Source organism: Protopterus annectens, chromosome 9.part0 (genome assembly GCF_019279795.1).
Source record: "Protopterus annectens isolate FY-2018-M chromosome 9.part0, PAN1.0, whole genome shotgun sequence".
In the NCBI taxonomy this organism is placed as follows: domain Eukaryota; kingdom Metazoa; phylum Chordata; order Ceratodontiformes; family Protopteridae; genus Protopterus; species Protopterus annectens.
The window spans coordinates 949,062,018-949,069,937 of NC_056743.1; positions in this window are offsets into that span (position 1 = coordinate 949,062,018).

Genomic DNA, 7,920 nt, shown 5'->3' on the forward strand with positions numbered 1-7,920 from the left:
CATGGATGACGTCAAAAAGGATCCTATAATGCATGTCTTGGCATTTAGTTTTAGTCCATGGCTCTGCCACCAGTTGTTTGTCTGTGTCAGCCCCTGCTGGAGAACATTTGTGTCAGTGTGAGATTCAATGATGGCTTTTAATTTGCAACCATCTGCAAATTTAGTCAGCCAAAGACCACTGGCATTGGCATCGACTTCTGAGAAGTAAATGCCAAAAAGCAATGCTCCAAGGACTGATCCTTGAGGGACTCCACTTGTGACTGGCCTCTTTGCAGGGGTAAACTCCCCATTTCTAACATCCTGGGTCATGTCTGTAAGCCAGTTGGCTATCCACTGGGTAACATATAGGTTTGTACCTAACCTCTTGAGTTTTTCAACAATGCCTGAGAGGGGTATTGTGTTAAATGCCTTGGCCAGTCAAGGTAGGCCTGTTGAATGATTTTGCCCTCATCCATTGCTTTGGTGACCTTCTCAAAGAAATCCACCAGGTTGAGTAGACATGATCTGTCCTTGACGAAACCAAACTGGGTTGGGTCCAGCATCTGAAGGTTTACTATATCTCTGTTTATCATCACCATGATAATTCTTTCCATGTCTTTATATATGACTAGTGAGACTTATGGGTCTGTAGTTTCCAGGATCTGAAGCTGGCCCACCTTTGTGCAGAGGGATCCTTTCTTCATTCATGAGGCATGAAGCCTGTTTGGAGGCTGCAGTTAAATAATAATTCCAGAGGTAGTAAAACAAAACAAGCACAGCAGTGTGTAGAATCCCAGGACAGAAACTTTAATGAAAATAAGTTGTTTCCTCAAGTACAAGAACCAAACTTCTTCAGTAATTCCAGAGACCCTGATTGGTCATGTTTCATGGTATTAAAAGGCATCCTGGGATATTGTCTGGGCCCATTGATGCAGTGTTCTTGGTCATAGAGAGACATTTCTAAATTATAAGTAATATTACAAAATCTAAAAGCAGATTCTACATAGATAACTGACAAAATGGTTTATGCTGATAATGCACTCCAGCAAGCAGGGGTTTTATAGGATATGTTAGAGAGTGATCTGTGGATGCGGCCCTATATCCTGAGGCAACCAGCATGACAGTGAGCCAGGTTACAGTTATGTCAGCCTTCTGATCAAGAAATAATGGATAGACTAGTCAGAGAGCTGATGCATGCTGTGTGTGTGATATGCACACTCCACATTTCCTCATGCAGCTGGCAGAAAACCCAGTCCCAGTAGAGATAAAGATGTTTCTGAGCCTTGCTATACTAGCCTCTGGGACATTCCAGAGGCATATGGCTGATACCATAGGGGTGTCCCAGACAACTTCTTTTGACATTTTAGGATATTTCCTGGCAGTCACATTTAGCAAAGCAGATGGGTTCACCCACTTCCCAGTAACACCAAGGAATAGGCAGACTGTCATAGAGTGGTTCTATTTCATAGGCAACATCCTCTGTCTCCTTTGTGCAATTAGTTGCACCAATGTTTCAATCACAGCTCCTTCTAGAGGTGACACAGCATGTTACTTTAAAAAAAGGGGTGACCATAGCTCAGTTCTTAGGTAATGTGCTTAGCAGATGGGTTCCATATTAACCTGATGGCAACACAACCTTGTAGCATACACAATGTAGCTATCTGAGCAGAAAGTGCCCTATGCACATTGTTCCAAGACGTGCTGCTTGCTAATTACACCTGTATATAACACGTGTTTCATATTAACATACTGTACTGTGAATCAACCATGCTAATATTCTGTCCATTTATACTTACAGGACTGGTTATCCACTGGTGTCCTGGCACATGAAACCATTCAGAACTCCTTCAATGCCTGCTGAAGATGCACATGCTGTGACATGAAACACTACCAAGCAATTGTTTCATGTGCTGCAGTACACACCACAAAAGGCTGCACAAAAGGTCACCACATGTGCCAGCTTGAACAACATGATCACATCCAAGCATGATGGCCTGTCGGTCCTAGGAGTGGATGATCTGTCCAAAAGACCTGGATATCCTAAAAGAAGCAGCCCCAGGTTTCACAAGATGATTAGGGGGACACAATGGACAGAACATCCAAGAGTGGTTGCTGAAGGGTGCAGCCATATATGCTGGCTCAGGCAACATGACAACATGTGGTTCAGATTTTTTTAGTGATGACACAGCAGACATAGACATGTACACAGATAAACAGGTGAGACAGTATATTGACACTATGCCACCACATAATGACAGCCACAGTAATCCATCTGTGACTTCTACATAGGGAACATCATGCATTCCATACATGTATCTAAATTGCATCTTGCTGCAACATATACATACCACTTAGTAATAACTGCACAAATGTTATGAGAATGCTTGGATGTAAGTCCATATTGTGAGAAATGGAGAAATATATGACAGGTACAGTGACTACTTAAAACAAACTTGTATGTGCAAGTCCTGCATTTGGTTAATGCAAATGCAAGACATAAGCTCAGGATATGAACTGCATTTCTGGTATGTTGTTTGTGTATGTGACATCATGTGTGCAGGCCAACTGTTGCAGTCTGGGTAGGATGCAGCAAACCACAACATGTGGATAAGATTGCAGAACTTAAGTTTTGTAGAAAGACATAACTCAAATGACACATCACCAGCATGGTGGGCCATGAAATTCTGCAATACTGTAGGTTGCACACTGTGCCATGGCAAAAGCTGATATGTGCAGACATCATGCTAGACATGTTCCATGTGGGAATCAGCTGAGTTAAGGGATGCCCACAGCATCCCAGGATACCTAAAGCAAGAGTATAACTGACTGTCACTGACACACTGGAACGATGGTTGATGGTACACACATGAACAACCATGGCAAGGCAAAACCATGAGCACAAACGCTTGACCTATGAATAGTAGGATAACATGCATGATTGGACTGGTAATTGATTAAGCCTGTGTTGTCAAACTGTTGGCTGTATGAGTCTCGTAGATGTTCAGTTTATTTATTGGGAGTACCTACAGAAAAACATGCCATGGGAAATACAGGTGTGCTGTTCCATTTATATAAGTACAACATGTATTATCAAACAAGAAAGAATGGATTATCAGGAATGGCTTTCATACTACTCACAACATGAGTGTATGTAGTATGCACAAAAAAAGAATTTGTAGCAGAAATTTAAATATGGTAATAATAAAAGCATCTGTACAACACAGTATTATTTGCCTTACATCGACATGATAGTTCATCATTAGATGTCAAACTTGTCAACAAATTTCTGTGAATTGTACAATACATTGATGTGCCACAAGTAAAATAATAGAACGAGTAATATTTCAGTGGCACCAAACATATCAAAGACCACAAAAATGCACAGTGTGTCATAGTCAGCACAGCACTCATCTGTGACAAAGGTTCAGTATGACACAACAACAAGCAAACACTGTGACACCTGCAAAAGTAACACTAACATAGACAGGGTTCCACACTGATCACTTACACTACAGTCTTGGCTACTACTGCCACGAGGAAACCTCAGCCTCATGGTATTGTTTCACAAATCTAATTGTGGCATCTTGTGTAAGGGAGGAATACAGTAAGGGTCTATGCAGTGACACATGGCGTGCAGTGTGACATCTCAGTTAGTGCCTGAGCATGCCAACCCATAGGAGCTGTCCATGCACATTGCATTGTAGACATCATGGACAACTGAGCACCATGGGTAGGATGCAAAAGAGGAGGTCCTCCTTTGCCAGTTGGTAGATACTGATCCTACAAACCAGGGCACTTATGGCTTAGGTAGCATTGTGGCAGTGTTCAAACCCAGCGAAGACAAGCTGCTCTGTAGTGCATGCAGTTGATGCAACACTGTCTCAATGTTCAGCCAGTGCTAACATGATATGACCTTGCCTTGCTTACAATTCTGATTCTCATGTAACACAAGGATCTGGTGTGCCACAAAGTTGTTTGCATAAGCAAGTACACACAGTTCAGTGTGATGATGAATCTGTTATCAATTGTGTACCTAAGTGTACACTTTCAGACACACATGTTTATTTAGTTTGTTTTCCATGGTAGTACACTGATCACAATAGACCATTTGCAGCTACAGCAGTGGTGAAGAAATACATAAAAAAACAGAAGAAATTCACAAACATTGGGTAATCATGGACTGTAGATAATCCCATAGACAACTAACACAATATGTAAATGTTGTTAACAGAGTAGAAAACAAAAGTGAATAAATTTTGCTAGGAAATATGAGATGGAATCAGCAGCTGAAAACTGAGAGTTAAAGCTGAAGTGATACAGCTGAAGAGGGAGTTAGGTTATGTGCCCAGTGGAAAAGCACTTGCAGTCAAATTTTTGATGGAGATGTATTTTGATTGAGCACTGAATGTGGGGAAAGAAGTGACTTTGTTTAGCAGAAAGAATGGAATTGCCAGAGTTTTGGTGGAAGAATGGAGAAGGAATGGTTGGCACAGTGCAGTTTGGTTTGATTTGGGGTGTCTGAAGTGAAGAATTAAGTGGGAGAGGTTGTGGAGGTGACAAGGGATATTTTATTATGTAGTTGGGCTTCAAATTTTGTTTTCAATGGTTTTAGAGGCTGTGACTATGATGGGGATCATGTATTCAAGTTGAGCAAGGAGGAATCCTTTGCCTATTGCAGCTCTAGATAGTCTGGAGAGATATTTTCCACAACCAAAATAACAGAGAACTGATCTTTTCATTCACATATAACTGCCACCTGCCCATGTTCCATCATGTGGTTTCTCATTGCCCACTGTGTAACTGTCTCACCACCACTGTCAGATTCATGTGGTGACAGTTGCCAAGGTCTTCTTCTTCATCAGAAGCTGCTGCTCCACCACCAGCAGACTGGTTGGGTGCACTCCCCCCCCCCTTTGGAGGAAGACATATTTTGAGTTACATCATTGTCACCATCTGAGCCATACAAAGTAAACCTGAATGTAGTGCCCTGTGTCTCATTGGTAGCTGGTTCTCTACGGCACATCATGTCCTGTGTCAGGATCAGTGGAGAGGTGAGGAAAAGGGAAGTGATGAGCTACATACACAGTGACAAAAATATAACCAGACTTTACACACGTGCACATAAGGAGATGCATATCAAAAAACCTTGCACACGATACAACCCAAAAGCAATGTAATCCTGTACAGATGCACATCAGCAGAACTGTAACCTTTACATACCTGATTATTTTGGGTGTGATGCACTGAGTGATGGACCTGTAGCATAGGACAAATTAGCATGCAGGCATCACAAGCCATATGATATAGTTATACCACTATGACAGACAGGGGAATGTGTACCTGGCATGTTGTGACTAGAAGCCAAATTGTAACCCCACCCCCACTACTTTCCAAGCTGTAGAATACATAATGTACAACTGATGTTAGTGTGAGACACATATGTCAGTATCTGTATAATCTGACATAGCTGAGAAATGTTACATATAACTTTACAGACTCTAGAAAGGTAATGCAGCATGTACCTGGTTGTCGCGGCAATGGCCGTGCACTGTGTGATGAGCATGCAGGCAGTCTGAGATATATACTAGAAGGATAATACTGTTACAAATAGATGGGACACATACTTGGCATGTCTTCAACAAAAGACATCTGATGATCCTAACTGTTGTGCCGAGCTGTGGGACGTATATGCACAACTGATGTTAATGTGAGACACATATGACAGCTAAAGTGAAAAATGTTAGGTAGCTTACAAAAGAATCTACCATTTGGTCTAGGTTAGCTGATCTGAATGCTATCACCTGAAATGTACCAACTACAGGGATGGTCATATGCTACCAAAAACAATTCATAGGTTCATAGGTTCATAGGTTGATACTAGGCTACCTGCCCTAGGGCATTTATAAGCCTAGTCAGAGTGTGTTTGGCTTTCACCACCCTTTTAGATTTGTAGACTGTGCCTTTGAATAGTAGGTCACAGAAGATAATCCTTTTAAGGTTAGTTTACTGTGCCTCTGTCTAGCAGGGACACAGAAGAGATCCCCGGGGTAAACTTATGATCTCCCATCCACTCTTCAAGATTTCTCTTGAAGAGGGTCAGTGAGGGGCTCTGCCTAACTTGAACTGGGATTTTGTTCCAGAGTGAGGGGAGCCTCTGGGATATGAATCTGTCCCTCCAGCATGTCCTATTTATTTCTGTGCTGAGGTTTAAGTCCCTGGAGCATGTAGCTCTAAGGGATTTGGATTTCTTGAGGTGGAGCATGTCCATTAATTTTGGGTTGGACATAGCTTTATAAGTCAGGCACAGATCACGTCTGAGTAGGCGGTAGGCAACTGAGTAGAGCTGAAGTTTCTTTAGCCGAACTGCATAGGGCATTTGTTTGAGTCCCTTGATCCTCTTGGTGAGGTACATTTGGGGTCTTTCCAGTTGCTGCAGGTGTCGGGTAAGATACATCCCAAATGGGGCATTGTATTCAATTATGGGCCTGATGAGTGATGAGTAGAGGGGCACAATGACCTCTCTTGATCTAGATGTGAAACCTTTCATGATAGGTGGGCTATATAGAAGGTCTTTCTAACCACTTTGGCAATGTGATTGTCAAAGGAGAGATTACTATCTACTTGGGTCCCCAAATCCCTAATTACTTCTTCTGTACTTAATGGATTACCACCTATGTGGTAATTTGTGGGCACTTTATTTTTCCCAAAGGGGATGACTATGCATTTTTTGGCATTTAGCTTTAGGCCATGGCTCTGGCACCAGTTATCCGTCTCTGTGAGACCGTTATGGAGGATGCTTGTTTCAGCTGGAGAGTCGATTATTGCACCCAGTTTGCAGTCATCTGCGAACTTGGTCAGCCATATTCCTCCCATGTTAGCCTGTACCTCAGAGAAATATATACTGAACAACAGTGGTCCCAAGATTGAGCCTTGTGGTACACCACTTGTAACTGGTTTAGAGTCTGACATGGCACCTGCAATTCGGACAGTGGGTTCTATCCCTGAGCCAGTTTGCAACCCATCTTGTGACATAGGGGTTGATATTTAAGCTGGTGAGCTTATTTATGATGCCCGAGTGGGGTATTGTGTCGAAGGCTTTTGTGAGGTCCAGGTAGGCTGTGTGGACTACCTTCCCTTCATCTATGGCCCTGGTAAGTGTTTCAAAGAAGTCGACCAGGTTCAAAAGGCAGGATCTGCCCTTAACAAAGCCGAATTGTCTAGGATCCAGTGTCTGGAGGTTCCCAATGTCTTTGTTTATGAATTCCATGATGATACGCTCCATAGCTTTGCAGACCAGGCTAGTCAGGCTTATAGTGCGATAGTTTCCGGGGTCCGTTGTGGCACCACCTTTGTGGAGCGCGACCACTGTTGCTGTACGCCATTCCTTGGGTACATATCCTGTAGTAAAAGCTGAGATTGAACAGGGACTTTATGTGAGGGTTAAGTTCTTCTTGAAAGCTCGTGTAAGACGCAGCCCGGGACACCGTCCGGTCCCATTGATGCTGTGTTTTTTGCTTTGGAGAGGGCAGCTCTCACCTGTTCATCTGTGATGTCAGGGAGGCTACACTCTGTTGGGATAGACATTTGCTCTTTTGGGGGGGATGGGGGGGAGAAATTTGCACTGAACCTGTCTGCCAGGATGTTGGCAATGTCTGTGGGTTCAGTGCATTTTTTGTCATTTTGCAGTAACTCAGAGCATATCTGGGAGTTGCCACCCAGGTTCCTGACATAACTAAAGAAGGCCTTATGATTGTCTTTAGTGTCTTGTGCAATTTTTCTTTCAAAGCTAGCCTTAGATGATTTTATGAGGGATCGTAGTTTCTCACTCGTACTGATCAGAGATGCCTTCCCTTTTTGGGATTTTGCTCTATCATGTAATAGCTTCCTCCTTCTGTTGTACAGCTTATTTATGGCTGGGGTCCACCAGACAGGTCTCCTGCC